The 24,778-nt window shown below is 44.2% G+C and overlaps 1 protein-coding gene across 1 annotated transcript in view; it reads right to left on the bottom strand.

Moving 5' to 3' along the window:
* Positions 1 to 24,778, bottom strand: part of Hcls1 (hematopoietic cell-specific Lyn substrate 1) — a 69,550-nt gene that overhangs the window by 29,548 nt on the left and 15,224 nt on the right. The gene's annotated exons all lie outside the window — the stretch shown is intronic.

The raw sequence follows: 24,778 nt of genomic DNA, 5'->3' as shown, positions 1-24,778 counted from the left end.
TGCAAGAGTGAGGATCTGCATTCCCACCCCAGGCAGCCATGTGAAAGCTGCCTGATTGTGTGCACCTGCAATCCCCAGGGCTCAGGAGAAGACAGAGGCAGGAGAATGGCTAACGACCCACTGGTCACTGAAAAACAGCAAGTGCCAGGTTCAGTGAGAGACTCTCTCAGGGGAATATGTTAGAAAGGGATACACCAAGATAACTTACATTGTCCTCTGACCTTGCCCCTTGCCCCCAACATGCACACACACAAGAACCCAACATGTACTTCACATAGTTACTGCTGGGATGAAGTAAGACACCTTATATAAGCTTCCTTGTGTAATATGGATGGGAAATATAGTACCAACCCTTAGGAGCTATGGCCCTGGAAAGCACAGGCTTCCGAAACTCCACAGGAACCCTGCTTCTTGGTGATGACGCTCAAGTTGCTCCAGGACCACATCAAGGGGAGATGAAGATCTTAACTCACCCTGAGCCTGGTCGCAGAAATGTGCAGGAGTGAGGCCAGGGAGGGTGAGAAGGGAGCAGAAAGCCTCCCTACACCTTACCGTCTGATCAGCCAAGGAGAGTGCGTTCTCCTTTGGTCTCGCTCTTCTTCTAGCAGCTTCTCTAACTCACTCACTTCTTGGTTCCTGCTGCAGAGCTGCTGCTGGACTTCAGACAATCTGCAGGGTGAAAGGCAGGCAAGGGCATCACTGGATATAGGACGTGATCTTGAATACATCGTCACATGGCTGGAAGCATTTCCCCAAATAGGAAAACTAAACTAACATAGAAGTACAGCTACAGAACAATTACAGCGGAAAATACCTATGGGGAGATGCGAGCCCGTCAGACCAGCTGTAATTCTAGTGTTTGTAGTGCTGTGTGTGTGCACTTGTGTTACAATCACTGTTCACTTCTTGATATATAGATATATAGATATAGATATTGAGCTCTACATTTTTCTCTGCTCCCCTCCCTTCCTCTCCCCTCCCCACTTCAATCCTCTCCCAGGGTCCCCATGCTCCCAATTTACTCAGGAGATCTTGTTCTTTTATACTTTCTACTTCCCATGTAGATTAGAATTATGTAAGTCTCTCTTAGTGTCCTCATTGTTGTCTAAGTTCTCTGAGATTGTGGTTTGTAGGCTGGCTTTCTTTGCTTTATGTTTTAAAATCACCTATGAGTGAGTACATGTGATAACTGTCTTTCTGTGTCTGGGTTACCTCACTCAAAATAATGTTTTCTAGTTCCATCCATTTTCCTGCAAAATTCAAGCTGACGTTATTCTTTTCTGCTGCGTAGTACTCCACTGTGTAAATGTACCACATTTTTCTTATCCATTCTTCGATGGTGGGGCATTTGGGTTGTTTCCAGGTTCTGGCTATGACAAACAAAGCTGCTATGAACATAATTAAGCACATGTCCTTGTGGCACAATTGAGCATCCTTTGGATATATACCCAAAAGTGGTATTATTGGGTCTTGAGGAAGGTTGTTTCCTAATTTTCTGAGAAATCGCCACACTGACATCCAAAGGGGTTGTAGCAGCTTGCATTCCCACCAGCAATGCATAAGTGTTCCCTCTTCCCCACAACCTCTCCAGCATAAGTTGTCATCAGTGTTTTTGATCTTGGCCATTCTTACAGGTGTAAGATGGGATTTCAGAGTTATTTTGATTTGCATTTCTCTGATGACTAAGGATGTTGAACATTTCCTTAAGTGCCTTTCAGCCATTTTAGATTCCTCTGTTAAGAGTTCTCTATTTAGGTCTGTACTCCATTTTTTTTTATTGGATTATGTGACCTTTTGGTGTCCAATTTCTTGAGTTCTTTGTATATCCTGGAGATCAGACCTCTGTCTGATGTGGGGTTAGTAGATCTTTTCCCATTCTGTAGGCTGTCATTTTGTCTTATTGACCATGTTCTTTGCTTTACAGAAGCTTTTCAGTTTCAGGAGGTCCCATTTATTAATTGTTTCTTTCAGTGTCTGTGCTGCTGGGGTTATATTTAGGAAGTGGTTCCCTGTGTAATGTGTTCAAGTGTACTTCCCACTTTCTCTTCTATAAGGTTCAGTGTGGCTGGCTTTATGTTGAGATCTTTGATCCATTTGGACTTGAATTTTGTGCATAGTGATAGGTATGGGTCTATTTTCATTTTTCTACATGTTGATATCCAGGGATGCCAGCACCACTTGTTAAATATGCTTTCTTTTTTCCATTTGATATTTTTTGCTTCTTTATCAAAAATCAGGTGTTTGAAGATGTGTGGCTTGATATCCGGGTCTTCTATTCGGTTCCATTGGTCTTCCTGTCTGTTCTTAAGCCAGTACCAGGCTGCTTTCAGTACTGTGGCTCTGTGGTAGAGTTTGAAGTCAGGAATTGTGATGCCTCCAGAAGTTCTTTGATTGTACAGGATTGTTTTGGCTATCCTGGTTTTTTTGTTTTTCCAAATGAAGTTGAGTACCGTTCTTTCGAGGTCTTTGAAGAATTTTGCTGGGATTTTGATGAGCATTGCGTTAAATCTATAGATTGCTTTCAGTAAGATTGCCATTTTTACTATAGTAATTCTGCCTACCCAAGAGCATGGGAGGTCTTTCCATTTTCTGGTGTCTTCTTCAATTTCTTTCTTCAAAGATTTAAAGTTCTTATCATATAAGTCTTCAACTTGTTTGGTTAGAGTTACTCCGAGATGTATGTGTGTACTTGTGTTACAATCACTGTTCACTTCTTGCACAACATCTGTTAGGTACTATTGCATTCAATCTTTACATCACTATGTGACACTAGTCAGATATTAGGACACATGAAGGGCATATGATGAACTCTACTCCACCAAGATTACAACCCAATTTCATTAAAATAGCATACACTGGCCACACACAACAAAGGTTTCATTATGATGTTTCCACACGCGTAGATAAGATCTTCTTATTACATTCACCCATCACCATCTCTTGTCTACACCCAATTTCTTTGCACACAGTGTATGATGGAGGAGAATCCTGCTCCTCTACCTTGGCTGTAGCTCCTCTGTGGCCTCTGGATCCCTCTTTCTCTTTCCATTCATTTCCTGGGGCGCTCCTGGAATATCTACATTTGGTGGCCCCTAGAAAAAACAACAGCAGAGCAGTTGTGATGGAAGCTCCTCAGACACCGTGTGTGTGCAAACTGAGAGCCTTCCACTGTGTAGGGAAGCAACAGCCCCTAGCTATCACTCTGAGCACTTACTGCCACGGCCTTACCGCCCGCAGCTCCTACACCTGCTTCTCCAGGACAGTGCAGTGCTTGGAGAGGTCACTGGAGTGGTGCTGGCTCTCGCGGAGACTCTGGCTGGCATCGCTGAGCTGGATGGAGAGGGTATTCTCCTCCTCCAGCAGCTGAGCTAACTGCAGCAGGGGAGAGGATAAGTACCACCCCAGAACCACATCACTGGAAGCAGTGCTTAGGCAACTGGCCTGAACTTGCAGGACCTGATTTGCAATACAGAACCTATCTTAGAATAGGTTCTGCAGTATGCTTCTTCAAAGGGAAAAATACCTAAATGTTTCAGTCATGAAAGGAAACTAATTCTGGAAGAATAGCAGGAAACTGGTTTATTTTTACTGGCTCCAAGGTCTATGAACAGAACAACAATTAAACAGAACCCCCTAATAAAAATTCCAGTAGAACAGGCTATTCCAGGAATGTAAGCAGAGGGCAGAAGGTTGGGTCCATGCTCAAATTACTAATGAATAACAAGCCCTAGAATTCAGTATAGACAGAGAACAAGCTCACACTAAAAAATGTGTGTAATAGTATTACTGGGTCATACAGAAGTCATATGTGTCTATGTGTACTTGAGAAGCGGAAGTGGGAGCCCAGATGCTCACCAAGTAGAAACAGTACAGTCTCAATGCCAACCTTTCCTCTAGGTTCTGAGGAACAGGTAATGGTCGGATCTGTCCCTGCACAAGTCAGTGTCAGGGACAAAGCAATCTAAGCCTCTGGTTTCTAAACCAGAAAATCTTCTTATAATGAGTGAAAACATTTTGCTGCTGTAGCTTCTATCAAGTGACTGGGACTGTACTCCTCTGGAACCAGAATTGGGATTCTTCACTTGTGCACTGCCATTTTAAACTTCAGTCATGATTAACACCCAGTACATTAGTAGCCATGGAGACGTCCTCCTGAGTACCCACATGGAGACATGGAAAGGAAGACTTGGGTCACAAGGAATGGTTGGATCTGGAAGGGAGTCTTGTGTTCTCTTGAGGATTCTTTTGTTAAGTGTTTGTGTAAGAAAGTTCATCAATGCTTCAGAGAAAACAGTTTTCTAGAGACATCTAGGAAAACGCATTGTATGCACATAGATAGCACACATGATTACCATGTGCTCTGTAACTGAACATGGCTCCAGATGACTCTCTGTGTGGTTGTTACTCTGAAGATCAAGTTTTAGTTTACAAAACATTTGGACAAATACCCTCTTCTTGAAAGAAGAAGCAGAAAAAGGACCTCCCTCCTTTTTTACAAATGAAAAGAAGAAATAAGCTTACACTATTCAAGTCCCTGGCACCAGCAGCTCCCAGACAAAGGCTCACAGGTATGGCTCTCAAGTCTTGAGTCCCACCTGCTTTATGATGCGGCCCAATCTAAACTACAGTAAGAACCACTGGGAAGGCATGGGTGTGAGGAGAAAGGTGTTACTGAAGAAAAGGGTGTGAATTTTGGGGGAGCTAAACTTATTTGGGGGTGGCTGGCCAAATACACTAGGAACTCCAGGGTACGGACTAACACCAGGCTCTCTCACCACAGGAAAAGCGTTCCTAGCTGGAATGAACAGCCCAGGGCACACCAAACACAAGTAAACACAAACAAAACAAATCTCCCCAGTGTTTAAATTTGTCTTCTCATTTTGTCTCTAGAAAATCTAGAAACAGAGGGCAGACCCATAAATTTGTTGGAAGCGAAGGCTTATGAACTACAAAGACAAATAGTTGATCACTAATCAGCCACTCGTAAGATGTCTTGGGTGTCTGCATTCTGTCTAGGTTTCTGGGGTTAGGAGCAGGCATAGGATCCAGGGGCATGGCCCTCCCAGTGTGCATGGACTCTCACTGGGGCAACCACTGCTCATAGGAACTGCTGCTGTGGAGCTCCCACTACAGAGGGGGCAGTGCACAGACCACTTAGCTCCTCAGCTTCTCCCTCTACTTTACTCACAGGCTAACTGAATTCAGTCCACTAAGGCTAGACTAACACTATACCATTAGTCACCTTTAAGGTTTCTAACACATTTCTACACTGCACAGAGACATTGAGCTAAGCCAGCAGAACTGTGTAGAACACCTTAATATTCAGCAAAGCAACGAGGGCAGACAGGGTTAGAGAGTTCATGTGTGATGGCCCCTCAACTTCATCTCACTCAAGTGAAAAGCTGGGACCTACAGGGAGTGAGACTAAGCTCACTTGACTTAGGGATTTATGTGTGTCCTCAGTGCCTACCACATGGTGAGACTCTCAGCAGGCTAATGACAGTTACTTGTTAACTAGTGGATGAGCGAGGCTAGGGAGGTGCCTTCCTCATAGCCAGATTCTAAAGTGAACTATTTCCTATCCCAAGTGACAATGGCCTATAGCAGTATGTTCATACTGCAAAACGGCTCCACTTAGTTCTCAGGTAGGTGGCTGTGATTGGAAGAGGAATGGTGGACTTGAGGGGTGTGAGACAACCTGGTTCTCTATCTTGACTGCTTGTTATACATCTCTTTTTGAACACGTAGCCTGCTATGCCAATGATCTGTTACTTTTATGTGTTAACTGTCGTAGAATATTACTTTAAGGTGTGTGACTTTTGTTTATGTTGCATTTGTTTAACTCCCTGAAGCTGTGATTCTTGGCCTGTCTAAAACACCTGATGGTCTAATAAAGAGCTGAATGGCCAGTAGGAAGGCAGAAGAAAGGACAGGCGGGGCTGGCAGGCAGAGAGAATACATAGAAGGAGAAATCTGGAGGGAGAAGCAAGAGAGACTAAGGAGAGGAGGACGGCAGAGGCCTGTCCCCCAGCTACACAGCAAGACATGGAGTACAAGTGAAAGTAAGGTATATGGAAGTAAGACAAGGAAAAAGCCCAGAGGCAAAGGGAGTCAGAATAATTTCAGTTAAAGAAAAGCTGGAGAGAAACAGGTCAAGATAAGGATGGGCTTTTATAAGTAGTAATAAGCCTCCGTGTGTGTGTTTATTTGGGAGCTGGGTGGTGGCCCCAAAAGAGTAAAACACAACCAATTACATTTTACTTCAGTAAACATTTAAATTTCAGCTCTTATCATCTACCAAAATAATTTATTTCATCACCTAGAAACAGCTGTTTCAGTTTAAAATGCTGTCATAGGAGGAGAAGCCTCGACAGAACCACAGACTAGCATTTTAGAGAGGAACAAGAACTGAGATGTGACTGGCAGGTGTCACTGGGTCTTCACAGCCACAGAGCTACAAGGGTCAGAACTTCTGTAGTAGGTCAGTGAGAGGAGACCCCTCCCCACCAAACAAAACTAAGCCATTTAGTTCATCAATTCATTTGGATCCAAAGCCAATGGAGTCTTCGACATTCTAGTGATGGTTGAATTTATCATCTAACGTGTACCTTCTACATGTGGTAAACACACTAGTAACACACATGACCACTGACTTCAGAATGACTACAACCTTGAGCAAGTGGGCTTTTCTCCTCATCTGGGAAAACCATCTCCCAATTTTTATGACTTTAAATCACAATGTTATTAGTATTTGTGTGTGTGCATGTGTGTAATACACATGTGTGAGTGTAGGCATGTTCATTCTACAGCACACATGTAGAGAGCAGAGAACACTCAGGAGCTGATTCCATCTTTCCACTGTGGGATGCAGAGATCAAACTTGAGTCATCAGCATTACGAGGTGAGCATACCCCCAACCCCCCAGCAACCTCAATGCCCGTGTTCTGTGACTTCCTCTGATAAGATGCACGCACCCACCCCACACTGTGCAGACATTTGCGGGCATTCACAACTCTTCTCACAGACCCTTGGACTCACTAACCACTAACCACAAGAATGACGTCTAATTTTGGCAGACCCTACCTATCTAGGTTTCTCTGAAGAGGGCAGGACTGGGATGAGCCACTGAGAACATTTGGACCAGTCAGAGAGCAACAGAAGACAGTGACTCACAGAGATGCATGAGGAGATGCTGACACACTACTAACACGTGATGAGATGGGGTGAAGTTTCTGCATGAGTTTCCCCAAGTCACTCTCAAAGACCGGCCAAGGGCGAGGGGAACGTGGCCTGTGTCCTCTGCTCTGGAATAAACACTAGCTCTTATAACTTCTGTTCCTAATTTCTGCTGAAGCTGGTGCCTGTGCTGAATCTTACCTCCAGGAGGAGAAAAAAAGAAACTGAATTTCAGTCTAGCACAAAACACATACCTTGCTGTTCAGCTGCTGAATTCTTAATTCCTTCTGGTGAATTTCCTTTAAGCTGTCATTGAGCTGAGCCATAAACTAGGTTTTGTGAGCCATCGATGCAGACTGATGTTTCTGGGGATGCCTGCCAGGAAACAAACATTCCTGACATTGTTTCCTAAGACTGTTCATACTTAACTCCTCCCATAGAAGAACTCATATCCACCCCAGAAGTCAGGAGGAGGCTTGCCTTATAGTTGCAGATGGGCAGTTAGGTATAGTAGGACGATGCTTTTTTGGATCGTGGCACCCTGAGTAGCAAACTATATGGATAGCCTCACCTGTCTCTGGTACTGTGCAGAGAGACTCTGGGTTTGGGAGGAAGACCTCAGGAGACTCTGCAGATGACTGAGCTGCTCATTGTTATCTGCGATGGTCATAATGTACTGCTCCTTCATCCGCCTCTCATGAAGTTCCCAGACATTCTTTTCCATTCTACACCATGAAAGAAATGGCTCAAATATACTTGTGGCACAAAGAAAAAAAATTCCATATTCAAAACATGCAATTCTCATTCTCATGCAATGCTAGCAATGTAGCAAAACTAATACATATCAGAGTAAACTTTATTCTACCAGTGGAAGCACCAGTAAGGTGGTGAGAGCAGGCTGTGACAGGACTGGAGGAGGAGCTCCTATGGCAGGACTGGAGGAGGAGCTCTATGGCAGGACTGGAGGAGGAGCTCTATGGCAGGACTGGAGGAGGAGCTCTATGGCAGGACTGGAGGACCTTCACAGAAAAGCTGCCACTGGATTTGGACCTGAGCGAAGACCTAGGTTTCCACATGGGAAATGCGATTCAAAATTGGCAGGAAAACTCACCAGAACAAATGTAGAGTGATGTCCAGAACTGCAGGAGTTAGTGTGTACAACAGTTATAGATGGAACGGCGGGCTGTGTCCCGCCACCCGGCTAGCTTTACCCAAAATAATTACATGGAAACTGTATTCTTTTACACACTGCCTGGCCCATTAGTTTCAGCCTCTTATTGGTTGATTCTCACATCTTGCTTTAACCCATATTTAGTAATCTGTGTAGCACCATGAGGTGGTAGCTTACCAGGAGAGGTCTTAACCTGCATCTGTCTTGGAGAGGAGAAGCATGGCGACTGCCTATGGCGACTGCCTGAAGCGTCTGCCTGATTCCCTTCTTCCCAACATTCTGTTCTGTTTACTCCACCCACCTATGTTCTGACCTATTGGGCCAAGCAGTTTCTTTATTAATTAACTAATGAAAGTCCTCCATCAAACAGTATGTACGGAATGTGGATGGCGAGACCATGTAAGTGTGCACAACAACACATATGGAATGTGGATGGCACTGGAAACCACCACAGTCCTTTGGCAGCATCATGCCCCCATTGCAGACTCAACACCAGGGTTGACTCTGAAGGACTTAGAACTCTGCTTCTTGCATATACTAGGTATGAGACCCAAGCAAATGCCAGTCTTGACAAGTTCCTTCAATAAAGTAGGAATAGACTAGTTATTCCTTAGGACTATTGTAAGATTAAATGAAACACCACACATCACTCATCAAACACAAAGCCTGGCACGTGTTAAATATCAAATAATAAGCACTACTTGTTATCTTATTTACTTATTTTCCTGAATTTGGTAAAGAGTAGAGCTTCTAGTGAACACCAGCTATTTCTTTGTTATGCATAAAAGCATCTGGGTGTGACATGTATCACATCACATAGGATGCTGGGTGTGACATGTAACATGTCACATAGGATGCTGGGTGTGACAGGTACATGTCACTGGAGGAAATTAAGTGGAGTGTACATACATGCTCTTTCAGTGTTTCCACAGTATTCTAAATAAAGCAACAACTATTTCAAAATAAAATGTTAAAAGACAATAATAGTAAAGGGTCAAAATGCAGATGCAGGAATAGTCCTACCTGAGCTGATGTAGCTCATGCTGCCAGGCCAGGCTTTCTCGCCTAAGTTCCTCCTTCATCATCTGCACGGTTTCTGTCTGCTCTTGATACTCTTGGAGCTGAGCCTTCAGTGGCCGTAGCTCAGTGACCTCCTGATGCATCAGTAAGTACTGCTGCTGCAGGGTCTTCAGTTCATTCAGCTTTAACCAGAGGGAGCAAAGGGTGACTTCCCATTCCTTACTGACCAGTCGCTCTTACCACACAGGCACCACAGACTGTGAGCACCTTCCCAAGTCCACACACAGCCAAGGAGCTGCCATCAAGGCTACAGGGAATAACCATTCCTTCCACTTCTACCCCATAGCCCCACCTCTAAGGTCTGAAGCTCCGAGTTTTACCTGAGACAGACTTAAGGGACCTACAGGTTATTGTGAACAGGAATGTAAAGCATGACTTCCCACTTACACACGTGCCCGCCATTAGCTTCTGTATTTATACATGAACACCAGCAGCATTTTCTTTGTTGTTATTGCTGCTGCTGCTGTTTACTTGTTTATCTTGTCTTTGTTTCTCAATTCTCAGGTAGAACTCTACCACACATAAGCCACATCCCAGCTGGACTCCAGCCTTAACTGAAGATGCGCTGATGTCCACTATTGTAAACAAGGTGCACACCCTATGGCTAAGGGCACTTTGGCTCTAGAACTGGATACCCTGTTTCTCAGATGAGAGTTGATCTAAGTCTTTATTTCCCTCACCTATTAAATGAAGATAATTCAGCACTTTTCCTCATACAAACATGAGAATTAAATAAGAAAACAATGTGTCTCACACACAGGGTTAATAAATATTATGATGGACTCACCTTTAGCAAAACTGCGTTCTATTTTAAAACCCTTTCCCAATACCCACTAAGAGCTTGATCCAGAAATGATGTCAGGACACCTGGGAAGACAACAGCCTTCAACACACACCTTTCACCACTCACAGACGTTAATGCTATTGTACCAGAAGCTTTTTAAAAAGCACCAAACACAAGAGTGGGAAGACCACAAAGGTCAGCAGCAGCACACACACTTGAGGCCGAGAAGCAGATGAGTAATGGTAACTGACTTAACACATCTGAGATGGCTGGATCTTCAACCGGTGGAAGAGAAGCCAAGGACCAACAGAACTTACTCTGCAGAATCTTCAAAGGGCTGGGGTATTAACAGCACCAGGCACCTCTGGAAGAAATGGTGATGGGTTGGAGGGAGGCGGGAGCTGAGGAAAGGAGGACTAGAGAGCAATGCATCCACATTCTCAGCTCCACACGCTTTGGTACCCGCACTGAAAAACTAGTTTTACCCTCTGGGAAAGGTAGAGGACGTGTCCATGGAGCAAGAAAATACCGGTCCAAGTTAGAGCACTGTTCCAAATATCAGAGAGGGGTGATGCACACTGTGAGTGCTCCCAGTCAGTTAGAGCACGGCTCTAAACAGCAGGGATGGGCGATGCACGCTGTGAGTGCTCCCAGTCAGTTAGAGCAGGGCTCTAAACAGCAGAGAATAATGATACACGCTGTGAGTGCTCCCAGTCAGTTAAAGCAAAGCTATAAACAGCATTGATGGGTGATGCTGTGAGTGCTCCCACTGGTTCCCTACTCAGCTTGGAGATGTTAGTTTTCTTCTGAACAGGAGATGAAAGAGCTCTCAAAAATCTGACCAGACCTTGAGGAATCGAAGACAACATTGGGGACCATTATCAGTAAGCTCAACAAGATCACGCAGCAGTGAATGCACACCAAGTCTTCCCCATGAGCTTCTTAAGAGTCTACTCCTCATGTGAATATGAAACCAGGATTGTTCTTGTCTAAAGAAAGGCTAACATCAGGGATGACAGCAACTGCTGAAAGAGGGGAATTCGACACCTTTGCAGGGGGAACCAGAGGCGCTGCGAGACAGGCGAGAATGCTGGCAACCAGAACATTATAGCAGCAATAGTTACCAAGAGAAACTCAACAAAAGCAGCAGCTGGTCAGGTGTGGAGGCACACACCTATAACCCTGCCTTTGAGAGACTGGTGCAGGAAGATATGAGTTTGGGGGCAGCCTGGACTACACTGAACCCTCTAGGCAAGCCTCAGCTATATAATAAGACCCTGTATTCTCAATAACAAAACAGGGGGTGGAGAGTTAGTTCAGCAGTTAAGAGCCCTCACTGCTCTTCCAGAGGACCCCAGTTCAATTCCCATGTTGGGCAATTCAAAAGTGCCTGCAATCCCAATGCCCTCTCCTGGCCTCCACAGGAACCTGCATATGTCATACACTCACAGATGAATTAAGCAACAACAAAGCAAAACACCACCATTCTTGGAAAGGTAAGTTAAAAAATTTACCCATGAAACAAGAAAAAAAATTACATTACAAAAAATGAGAAAAAAAGAAATTTCTTTCAAATTAAGAAGCAGGGCTGGAAAGATGGCTCAGTGGTTAAGAGGGTTGTCTGCTCTCCCAGAGGAACCCGGGTTCAATTCCAGCACCCACATGATGGCAATAATTGTTACAACAGTCTGAGGACATCCAAGAACACCAGGTATACATGTGGGACACAGACACACATGCAGACAAAATAGCTAACTACACATAACTAACAACAACAAAACAAAGAACACCAACAACAAGGTGACAAAACAAAATTATCAAATGGGGTCAAAAGGTAAAGCCGAGAGCTGGTGAGAGGCCTCATGGCATAGGTACTTGTGTGCAGGCAACCCCAGACAAATGGGATGACAAGCACTTTGGAAGTAGGAAGGTAAAACAAAAGCAAGCAACTCGGAAGTGCAGCAAGAGAATCTGATATCTGGAGTGGCCCCCAAAAGGAAGCAATAAAGAAGACATTCCCGCCAACAAGAGGGTGATGTGGGTAAAAGGTCCTCGGGGCGATCACTGTGTGCTGAAGAGTTGGGTCTGATGGCCTGCAGGCTAGGGACCAAGTAAAGGGCTGAAAAGAAAAGGACAAATCATCAGGTCTTGAGTGGCAGATCAAGGGAGGGATCCTAAGCTTCTCCCAGACAATCCTGTACCTTTGAAAGGTTCCTGGGCAGGCAATTATATGAATGGGAGAGTTTGAGAATGACTTGTACACAAGCACATTTATCCTCTACTGGAGAGATTATGAGACGGTAGCACTGGTGTCAGAACTGCTGAAGGGAAAGAAGCTTCTCGTTGGTGTGAGAAGAAGGTGAAAGATGGATATTTGAGGCTCATTCAGAACAGAATAAAATACCTTGCTGGTTAGGTGATACAAAACCAGAGTGAAAGCTTTAAGAAACACTATCACTGCACATTACAGAATCAGGAGAATGGCTTCTTAAGAGACAGAAAGTGTGCAAGAAGGGCCAAGATAACAAGACAATGCCCAGGGTTTACTAATACTCAGAGTGCACGGTCCCCGAATGAAGCATAGCTGACTCCGAATTGGCTGGAATCACCCAGGACAAGAATTCTGACTCAGAAGAGAGTGAATCCCAGCACAGCATAAACTACTGTTTTTAGACATAAACATGTATAAGCATATGCATGTTCATGTCGGTGCAGGCACATGTGTGCCAGGGGACAGCTTGTTTGTATATTCCTCTGGTGCCATCAGGCTTTCCCCCCAATTGTGGGTATGTTCAAGTGAGTGTGTATACATATTGTAGGATATCAGTTTTCAACTGGGGGGGTCACATGTCAAATATCCTGCATATCAGGATTCATAACAGTAGCAAACTACAGTTATGAAATAGCAATGAAATAATTTTATGGTTGGGGTCACCACAACACGAGGAGCTGTATTAAAGAGATGCAGCATTAGGAAGGCTGGGGACCAGTGGAGCAGGTGGTCCAGGCATATGCAGGCTAAAGACTGGCATCAGGTGCTTTCCTCTGTTTCTCTTCACTTTATATTTTGAGACAGAGTCTGTTACTTCTTCTGAACCTGGAGTCTCCAATTTGGCTTGGCTAGCTGAAGGGTGGGCTCCAGGGACCTGCCTCTCTCTGTGCAGCACCGGGATCACAGATAGGTGCTTTTTTAATGGTGAGCTGAGCATCCAAACATATGGTTGGGTAGCAAGCACTTCCTTGTTTGCTCATTTGTTTGTCTGTTTTTGAGAAAGCCCCTCACTGGTCTGGTGCTTGTCTGCACAGGCTAGGCTGGCTGGCCAGGAAGCCTCAAAGACCACCATGAATGGCCTTTTAATAAGGGCTCTGTGAATCAAACTCAGGTACAAGATAAGCTATCTCTCCAACCTCCTTTCTCCACTTCTGAAAAAAATTAATTAAAAGTTGGCAGAAACAGGCATAGCGTTGTGTATCTGCAGTCATATCTACTTAGGCAGCTGAAGAAGGAGGATCCTGAGTTTCAACATCAATACAGGCAGTTTAGCATAATAAATAAAAATAATAAAAAGATAACAATAAACCCGAGTTAGGGATGTAGCTCAGTGGTAAGGGATTTGCCTAGCATATATGAGCCTTGGGGTCAATTCCAGTAGTAGAAAGGAAAGGTAGGAAGGAAGGAAGGAAGGAAGGAAGGAAGGAAGGAAGGAAGGAAACAACAACAGTTCATTTGCAAACAATCATTAACTGAATAGTGATTTTAAAAAATTGGTTTTGATAGTCTCACTACACAGCCTGGCCTTGTCTTGAACTCACACCGGCCTCCTGAGTGCTGTAGTTACAGGCATGTGATGGCATGCCTAGCGACACTTATTTAAGAAATCCCTTTAGCTTTGAGCAACACTTCCAAGACAAGCTAGTTCTTACTCCTCTGACCTAGCAGATGGTCATGGGCTCAGATGCCACTGTGAAAAGATACCAAGTGGCCCTGTGCTTCCTTCCGAGGAACCTGCCTGCAGTTCTGGACCATTTACAGACTGTGCAAGGCATCTCGCACATATACAACCAATGCAGAGTGTGTGCAAAGAAAAGCCAAGTTTGAAAACAGCAACAGCATGTCTGTTTCTCTTAAAACCCGAACCATCTGGGCAATGTGCAGCAATGATGGTGATTTTTACACACAGATACTACAAAGAGTAACAGTCATCCTTTTCTATAGGAATAAAAGTCAATTTTAAGAATGGCTCAAAACTTCTCAAACCCAGATCTGAAATACACACTTACTAATCGATCTCTGTCATTCTGGAGTGAGGACATGGCTGTTTTCAAGCTCGCAGCGGTGGTCAGGGGAAAGGCGCCTAGGGTTCCTTTTTCCTGCAAGGCTGCCATTTGTCTCTTCAAGCTCTCAGTCTGTGTAGACAAGCCTCGTTTCTCCCTTGGAGGGCATCTGAGGACCACTGTAGGCTTTGCCTAGCTTCTTCTGACCCTTCAGCTTCTCTTCTAGTTTTGCACATTCATTTTTCAGCTCCTTATTTTGCTGTCGCTGAGCCTCGAGGAGTTGCTTTTGCAACTTTATGGGTATCACCTCGTTCAGGTCTTGCCTGAACTGGATCAGTTCGGCATCCAGCTAGGCATTCTCGAAATTGAGGTCATCCATATGATTTCTCAACCCTCGAATTTCTTCCTTCAGTTTGTTATTCTCAGCAGCAGCTTCTTGAATGGGTTGGTCTTTTTCTAAGATTATAGAGAGATGTCTATCTTCCAGCTGCTGGTAGTCACTGATGATGCGGTCTCGGTCATCCTGGAGCGAGGACATGGACTTAACAAAGGAATCCAGCTGAGCCCTCTGCTCGAGGTTCTCCTTCTTGATGTTTTCCAGTGTTTCCATGAGCTGACTGGTTTTCTCAACAGCCTTCTTGTTTTCCTCTTCTAAGGCGACATTCTCCTCTTCCTTCTGGGACAACAGATTTTCTAGTTTTTTGATCTCTTTATTGTGTTGCAACAGCTGCCTGGATCGCCTCCTCCTTGCCAGAAAGCAGGCTTATAACCTGCTTGTTTGCACTGATTTTGCCCTGCAACCGACCAGTCAGCTCTCTGGAGGCCTTTAGATCAGTCTTGAGTTGTTCATAATTGAACTTACAATTCTGGATATCAGCTTCTTGCTGTTTTATAATTCCTTCCAAATTTTCCTTATTTTCTTTATATTTTTCTAAAGAGTCATTTAAGTCAGTTGACTGGTCTTTGAGACTCTTAAGTTCTGACTCCAATTTAGCTAATCCATTCACAGAATTGTGGTACAGTTGCAGAGTCTCTTCTAACTGGGACATCAGCTCTTTGTTTTCCCCCTGCAGGGTATCACAAACTTCCTGTTGATGTCGGAGCTCTGTCTGGGCCTTGGACGCCCAGATTTCCTTGTCATGTTCAAGTCTATGAGAAGGGGTTGGGGGAGAGGAGGAGGGAGAAAGAGAGGAGAGAGCTAACTATATGACATACTAACACGTATACTAACATGATCCACCACACAGGAAAATAGCATACAGCTACATGACAGAGATTTGAATCATGAAACTGTGATCAGTTTGAGACGCTGAGAAGGAACTCAGCCCCAGCCCCACCATTTCATTCTGCCTTGCTCCAGACAGGTCATGGTGGGCTTCTCTACAGCTGCAAGCCCAGCAAAAGCAGCAGTGAGAAAACAAAAGGGAGGAGTCCTGAGGGCGGGGCGATGTCAGTTCCTGAACTTGAAAGGCGATCTTTAAGAGTGTGAGGATGGTATTTCTAACTGGCATACAGAGTAGAGCTGATACCAACTGTGGTGGAGAGGACAAGGTCACTTAGGACAGCAAAGCAGTCCTTTGGGAGTAAGCTGGTGGAAATCTCGACAGTAGGCAGGTTGTCAAGAATCCCGATATAAAAATTAAGAGAAACTTAGGTCATCTCAACAGAGATATGGGGGAAAACACATCAGTGGTTTTATATTAATGATTTTATGCTAATACAAATTGTAACAAGTCACAAAAATGACAAAAAATGTCAGAAGGAAAAGAGGATATACATTCTAAGGGAATTTGAAACAAAAGTTGCTTGTGTAATTCTAATTAAATAAATACAGCTTAAAGGTTTTGCCTTCACAATTATCTCTGGAGGAAAAAAGGCTTCTTGCTCACCTGGAGATATTGATCTTCAATTCTTCTGCACGGGTGGTCATTTGTCGCAGCTGATCCTTTAGAACCACGCAATTCTCCTCTTTTAGTCTGATCTCTTCTTCCTTGGTTTGAATGGCATCACCAAACTTCTGCTCCCATTTCTTGGCTTCCTCGATCACCCTGTCACGGTCATCCTGGAGGGATGACATGCTCTTAGTAAAGGCTGCGAGCCGAGCCACAGTGCTGTCCAGGCTCTCCTGCAGCTGTTTCATTGCTTTGTCTTTCTGGGACAGGGTGACCTGGATCTCTGCAAGCGTGTCTTCCATGCGGACCTTCTCTCCGTGCAAAGTGTCCAATTTCTCTCGCATGTTCTTCTTCTCGTCCACGTGCTTTTCTTCCGCCTGCTCCAGTCTTCGCACCAGATCTTCATCTTTCTGCTTCATCTGGCTTTTGACGGCTTCTTTGTTTGACTGAAGTTCCTTTTTCAGTCGGAGGTTGTCCGCTAGCACTCTCACAGCTTTGCTTTGCGTGTCATCGAGCAGCACCTTGAAGCTAGATAGTTCCTCTTGTGCCTTTCTGCGATGCTCAACTGCTTGCGCCAGATTTCCTTTGGTCACGTCCAGATCCTTTTGGGATTCAGTCTGAACAAACTCTAAGGCCTTAACCGTCTTCTCCAGAGTGCTGATCCTCTCCTGGTACCTAATCCAGTCCCTCTGCAGCTGCTTTACCTCGAGCTGCTTTTCTTTCAGCAGCTCCTGAAGCTCCTTTGCATAGCTCTTATTGCCAGGTCCTTTCTGGGCACCTTGTATCTTCTCTAAATACTCCTTCCGTATTTCTGACTCCACCTTGGTTTTCTCCTTAACCAACTGCTGCTTTTCTTCTTCTAAGTCACTCATGTACTTTTTAAGGTTCAGAATGTTTTTCTCTGCCATTAAAGCATCAAACTCCTTAGAAAGGGTTTTATACTCTAATTGTACCCTTTCTAGTTCCTCCTTCAGGCTGGAATTCGCAGGAAGAAGAGCATCCATGCTTTCCTTGGCTCCTTCTAGAGGCTAAGCCTCTGCTCTAAGCCGGTCGTTTTCTTCCTCCAGCTCGAGGATCTTCTGTTGTGTAGATTTGGCAAACTTTTTCATCTTTTCTTTCATCTCTTCCATTTCCTGTTCCGCATCCTGCAGCTGCTTTTCCATCTCCCTTTTTTCTGTCTCTGTGCTTCGTAACTTCCCATATAATTCTTGCTTCTCTTGCCTCACACTTTCCACCCTGTGCTGGATCCTTTCTACTCGCGTTCTCGTAGGACTGCAGAACTTCATGCTCCTTCTGCAGCTCCCAGTGCTTCTCTTGCCACTTGGTGCTCTCTGCAATCTTAGAGCATCTCAGAGATTCAAGTTCCTTCATCAGTTTTTCCTTTACCTCGGTAAGTCCCTCCAGAGCTAGTTTCAGGCTTTCACAAGAGCCACTGAGAGGTTTTCGAGTAAAGACTTGTCCATTTCTACAACGAGTTTTTCTCTTTCTTCCTGAAGAAGGGCTAACTTTCCTTTCTCTTTATTTTGAACAGAAACCTGGCTTTCCACATCTGCGAGAGACTTGGTCAGGTGTGCCACAGTATTTCTAGCTGAAGACAATTCCCATTGTCTTATTTTCTTTCAGCGCCTCCTTTTGGGAGATGAGAGCAGCCTGCAGTTTCCTCTGTATCTGCTGCTTTGCTTTAGCTTCTTCCTTGCCCTCTTCTTCTGACTTCTGCTTTAGCTCACAAAGTTCCACCTGGAATTGCTTTAGCCTCTCCTCATGCTCCTTAGCCTGCATTTCCAGCTGTGTGTGCAGGGCCCTGATCAAATGCTCCTGTTCCATCATCTCTGCCTGGACTTTGGTGAGGGTCTGTTCTCTCTCACTATGCTGTCCAGACAGGTAGCTGACCTCTTCTTCCTTCTGCTGCGTGTGCATTTGCAGTTCATCTAGTTCAGGCTGTAATGCTTTCAGATGTTCCAGGCCAGCAAGTTTGAGTTGGCTGCTTTCCAATTCCTGCTGCAGGCTTTCCGTGTGGGCCTCGGCTTCATGGGAGGCTGCCTTCAAATTCTGGATTTCTAAACCCTGTTTACTTATGTGCTCTTGTAACAGAAATACGTCTTCTGATTTTTGGGTCAGCTCACTTGTTGTAGAACTAATTTTCAATTCCAGCTCTTCTTTCTCACCCTCCATTTCTTTCAGCTGGGCCTTAATCTGGGCAACAGAAACGGTAACCTGGAGAGCTCCTGCATCTCCAGGGCAAGCAGGCTGAGTTGTGTGTAGGTCAGATCTGCAGCAGCCTGTATGGGCTGCTGGTCCTCCGTCTTCAAGTGAAACCTCTTCTAAGCCTTCAGTGGGAAGACCAAGTTCTCGCTGGCCAGTGCCTGGGAACTTTCTGTCCACAGACTCCCTCGTTTCAATCTGGAGTTGCCTTAGCTGGTCCCCAATTGATGTGGGAGGGTCTTCTGTTTTAATAAAGAAACTGCCTTGGCCAGCCCTTAGGTGGGTGGAGTAGACAGAACAGGAAGAAGGAAGTGAGGTAGATAGCTCAGTCAGATGCCACGCCTCTCCTAAGTGAGATAAATCACCATGCCTCGCCTCTCTGAAGCAGACTGCCGTGCCTCTCCTCAGGGACAGATGCGATGAAGCCAGCCGCCAGGTCAGACATGCTGAATCTTTCCAGGTAAGACACCATTCATGGCGTTACATAGATTATTAGATATGGATTAGTCAAGATGTGAGTAAGAGGCTGAAACTAATGGGTCAGGCAATGTTTAAAAGAATACAGTTTCTGTGTAATTATTTCTCGGTAAAGCTAGCCGGGTGACCAGGAGCTGAATGGCTGGATACAGCCCACCACAGCCCCATACTACACCCAATGGTCTCATTTTCCTTACTCTGCTCATCAAATTGCTTCTGAAGGAGACTATAAGTGTCCTCCTGTTTCCTGAGCTACTCCTTTAGAAGTCTCTCTCTCTCGTGCCTTTTTAAAAAAATCACCTTCTGGGAAGTTAAAGCTTCGTGAAGCTTCTCTTGAAGTTGTTCCTTTTCCTTTTCAAGGGCTGCTGTCTTGCCCTCCAGTTCTGGCTCCCAGCGTTCCCCACCACCTGCCCTGGGCGGGCTGCTCCCCACTGCTCCTTTTACAGGTGCTGCCGAGTCTCCATCCCCAGCATTCTCTGGGATGTCTGGTCCACTTTCTTTGGCATTATTGCTCTTGTTGAACTGAGTAACATCAGCTGTGCTGACCTATGAAAACAGAAACTAAAGAAACACCAAGGAAGACCTTAACCAAATATTTCAGAAAGCATTAAAAATAGCCACTACAAACTAGCACTTCATGATTTTTCTAAAACTTGCAACCTTCTGGTTCAAACTTCTTTTTTAGTTTTTTACCACAAAACTACTAAAATTTGTAAAACTCTGCATCTCCGACACTGAATGTGTAGGATTCAGTCAGCTCCACTCTGAGGTGTCTTTTTAGTCAAAAGGTCCAAGGAAACTTGGAATCAATTTTCTAGATATTTCCCATACAAAAAATATTCTTCTTCTAAGTTAAAACGCCTAGTTATTTCTCCTAAAAACTGCTTTTAAAAAAGCAGGCAATGAATTAAACACTCCACCCCATACCAAGGAGTAAGTTATGAGATTTCTTTTCCTAATCAATTTACTGAAACAAGATAGTTGTACAAGTAAACAGAATAAGCATCAACACTAACAAGTTGATTACCAAACAAGCAGATGCAGATGAGTTGCCAGGATCAAAAAGCGCAAAACAAGCTCTGCCAGTGCCTGGGCATGGCAGGATGGGCTGGTGTGGCAATGAGACCAGTCATTACAGATTCCTAGGTTAGGCTACTCAGTTCATGCCATCTCCATGGATGTTTGCTTGGGGAAGAAAACTAGTGAGTCTCATGAAGTAGTTAGTTTAGGATCAGTAAGAAACCCTGCCTTAAAAAATACAATGGAGAGAAACCAAGGAAGAAACCTGACAAGTGATTTCTCTTCACACACACAGGCATGGGCACAGACATGCACACACACGCACACACACCATATACAGATGCACACAAACACAGGCATGGGGGATATGGAGGTGGCTCACTGGAAACAGTTCTTGCTTAGGAAGCGTGAGGACCTGAGTTTAGATCCCCAGCACCTATGTAGATGCCAGGTATGGCAGTACCTGTCTATAATCGCATCATTCTTCTCAAGTACTTTCTTGATAATTTATAATTTTTTTCTCTCATAATTCATAGAGCTTGAACTAGCCTCAGTACTGGACACAGGGGAACCCACTCTGTAGCTTCTTCATGTTACATTCCCATGTTCCATCGCTACAGACAGGAGGTCTAGAGCAAAATCATTCCTGGCAGGGTTTAGAGTAACCAACTGCTTTTGTTCGATCAGCTAAGGGCTTTTATTTCCTCTTTCGTAACCTCCTTTCATACCACCCTTCCATTCTCTTCCCTCACACCCTGCAATAGCTGGAGCTCAGCCCACTTTCTGACTGAAGAATCAAGTCGTCCATCCCAAGAGGACAGAGAAGGGGAACTTTGCTCTCTCTGGCTGCTCCCACTCTCCTTTCTCCCTCTTCACTGACTTCCTTCTTCTCTGAATCTTTCCTAGTTCATCTCTGTGATCTCGAGGAACATTACCAGTTGGCTCCTCTAAGCAATTTCTATGTTTTAAAATTCCTTTTCCTCACTACTGTTCGCTACTTATTTTCTGATTCTTTGGTCGGTCTGTCTTTCTTTCTTTCTTTTCTTTTCTTTTCTTTTTTTTTTTTTTTTTTTTGAGGCAGGGTTTCTCTATGTAACAGCTGTCCTGGACCTAGCTCTTATAGACCAGGCTGGCCTCGAACTCACAGAGATCCACCTCCTCTGCCTCCCAAGTGCTAGGATTAAAGGCATGCACTACCACCACCGGGCTGTTTTTCATTTTCTTACTAGACGCCCATTTTTCTTATCTGTGTTGATATTTTTTAAATATTTATTTATTTACTACGTATACAATATTCTGTCTGGTGTATGCCTGCAGGCCAGAAGAGGGCACCAGACCCCATTACAGATGGTTGTGAGCCACCATGTGGTTGCTGGGAATTGAACTCAGGACCTTTGGAAGAGCAGGCAATGCTCTTAACCTCTGAGCCATCTCTCCAGCCCCTGTTGATATTTTTTTAAAGCTATGTTAGCTTGTTTTCACTAGAAATCATTGGCAACCCTTTAAGGAATATTTTTAAGTATTCTCTTGAACAAATAAGATCCATTTTTAGTATAAGTCTTATTATTTTTAACTAAATAATATTGCAATTTTTCTAAATTAAATCTCCTTTGACAGCTTTGTGAACAAGGCCTCAGTGGCTCCATGAAAAGGTATTGGATGTAAGTTTGATGATTCATTTTGTGTGGTAACTTGGCTGGATCATGTTACCCAGCTCTTTGGCCAAATGTTATTCTAGGTGTTCCTATGAAGGTGTTTTAGTTGACATTAACATTTAAAGCAGGAGACTTGTGTATGTATATATGTGTATGCATGTGTGCACATGGTGGGTCTACATATGTACACCTGCATATATATATATATATATATATATATAAGCCAGATGTCAATGGTAAGTGTTGTTCCAAACAAGTTACCTACCTCATTTTCTGAGGAAGGCTCGGAGCTCCCCAGGTAGGCTAGCTGGCTGGCCATCCAGCCCCAAGGACCTATCTGTCTCTCCAGGGCCAAGATTACAAGCCTGAGTCAGCATGTCCAGGCTTCTAGAGTGCTGGGGCTCAAACTCAGGGTCTGGCATGGCACAGTAAGAGCTTTACCAGCTGAGCTACCCCCAGCCATCAGGAGACTCGGAATAAGGCAGACTATCCTTCCTAATCCTTTTCCATCACTTGAGGCCTTGGCAGGAAAAAAAAATCTGTCCTATTCCTGAGAGTGACTTATTCTACTAGCAGGCACTCTCGGGACTTAAGTTTTAATGGTTCTCTGTCAGACGGCCTCTGGCTATAAGATTCTGCATTTCCTATTTCTAAAACTGTACCTCTTTGGGTCTACACGTGGCATCCATTCCCTGAGCCTGGAGACATGGATGAACATACAATAACAACACTCCTGTTAAGAAGCTACACTGCTCACAAAGACCATTTAGGATTACTGGTTGAGAGCAAGGCTGACTGTATATACCACACCTAACAATGGCACTCAATAGAATGATCAACTAATCAGGACATCTTCACCATACCACCCTCCATCCCTGCCGAGGCTCAGGGGATGTCACAGGAAAGGCGGGAAGAGCATTAAGAGCCAAAGGATACAGGAGTGCTGTGAAGTTCTGGCCTCTGGATGTGACAAGACTGTCATTCAGTTCAGCTGTGGTTCCTGCCCTGTACAAGAACAAGCCTGCAGCACTCGGGAGGCAGAGGCAGGCGGATCTCTGTGAGTTCGAGGCCAGCCTGGTCTACAAGAGCTAGTTCCAGGACGGGCTTTAAAAAAGCTACAGAGAAACCCTGTCTCGAAAAAACCAAAAAAAGAAAAAAAAAAAAAAAAAAAAAAAAAAAAAACAAGCCTGGGAGAATTCCAGCCTCAATGGGTGGGAGCTCTCCAGGCCCCACCCCTTAATAGGGAGCTGTCAGCACCTGATGGATATGTGGGGAGGGAGTCATTCTTTCTTGAGAGTTTTTCCACTGGTAGGTTACCTGTGCTACAATAGGTGGCCCCACACCCATGCACATAACAGTAACACTAATTGACTTATGCGGTTATCAAAAAAGGAAAAAGACAAGAAATTGGATAGGGGGTATTAGATATGGATTGGAGATGTGGGGAGAGCTAGAGGAGGGAAATTGGAGTGGATATGATCATATTTCATACCTGTCTATACATGTATAAATTCACAGATAAAGAAAAATTAGAATTAAAAAGTTGAATAAACTTTACACAGGGAAACCCTGTCTCACCCTCCCCCCCAAAGTTGAATAAATAAATTTCAGGTTACAAAACCCACAATTTTGTAAAGACTCCTTTGAAATACACAAGCACTCCTAAACTTGTGTTGGTTTAGGACAAAGAATTCCAAACATTAGGACACAAATAAATGAAGAAGTCTAATCTTTATGAATCTCTTAGATGTTATTTCCCTCCATTGGTGACACAGTTTCTGTCAGCATGAATAACTATTGGAGTTGCTACCTCCTAATCAAGGTCCCACTGTGACTCTACCAGTGATCACTCTCCTCGCCAATAGCACCTTGCTATAGCCAAGAGCACCCTGCTCTATTCTTCTGTCTTCCCCACAAGAACATGGCTTGTCTAGAGTGTTACCTAGCTCTCAGGGATCTTCTCTGTCTTCCCCACAAGAACATGGCTTGTCTAGAGTGTTACCTAGCTCTCAGGGTTCTGTTTAAATCCCCTCTTTTTTTCTGTATACGTTTCTATAAATACCATGTTCACAAAATACATTAAAGCTGATGCTACTTTTATCAATTTTATTTTTTGAGATAGGTCTCACTGTGTAGCCTGGGCTAGCCTGGAACTTGCCATGTAGCCAACAGTGGTGTCAAACCCATGATCTGTACACCTCAGTCTTCTGCATGCTAGGGCAATGGTTTCTGTTATCACACTTGGCCTTTGGTATTTTGTTTGGAGTGGCTTGCTCCACAATGGATCTGTTAACATATTTATATGCTTTGGTTGCCTTTGTTTTAAGTAACTTAAAAGAATAAAAATTGTGTAACATTTTCCTATCCTACACTATGTATAAAGTGTGAAAGCTCCAACAGAAGCTAATAGGATAAGATTATCAATTTCTAGGTATATAATTCTGTGTGCCCAACTGTTGGCCATTCCTACATGGAAGACACCTCTGGTATCAATATGTCTGATGGCTAAGATCAGTTGCGTGTTGCGTGCAAAGACCTCCGGGATGAAAATGTGGCATGGCACAAAAGCATCCTGGAAGGAGAACTACGGGAAACTGAGAAAAACAGAGTTGAGGGAGCCGGCACAAACAGGCTGGTTCTGGCTTCAGAATGACCATGAAGAAGAACGCTGCATACTAAAGTCATTAGCAAGAAGCCTCATACCCTCTCCACGTCTTTATTCTATGTTCATTAAGTAACTTGAAAGTTAAGATGTATCTTCCTAACATGATTTTAATCAGAAGAGAATGGAGCTAATAATTTTATTTCTTTTCTTTTATCTATCTGTTTCCTTTGAGTTTGGCCATGGGCCCATTCCTAAAATACAGAATCTCTGTGTGCTATTAAAATGGAGTATCTGGACCTAAGGAATAAAATCAGCCATCATAAAGCTATGGCAAGTTCACCAACATAAATGGCATTTTTGAGGGGTTCTGGTGTTTCCTACTAAGATATGAACCACTTACCATACTTCTAGCTTCTTCCGCCACACCCTCCTAGGCTTGGC

Source organism: Arvicola amphibius, chromosome 10 (genome assembly GCF_903992535.2).
Source record: "Arvicola amphibius chromosome 10, mArvAmp1.2, whole genome shotgun sequence".
NCBI classification, from domain to species: domain Eukaryota; kingdom Metazoa; phylum Chordata; class Mammalia; order Rodentia; family Cricetidae; genus Arvicola; species Arvicola amphibius.
This window is presented reverse-complemented; position numbering and strand designations above follow the sequence as displayed.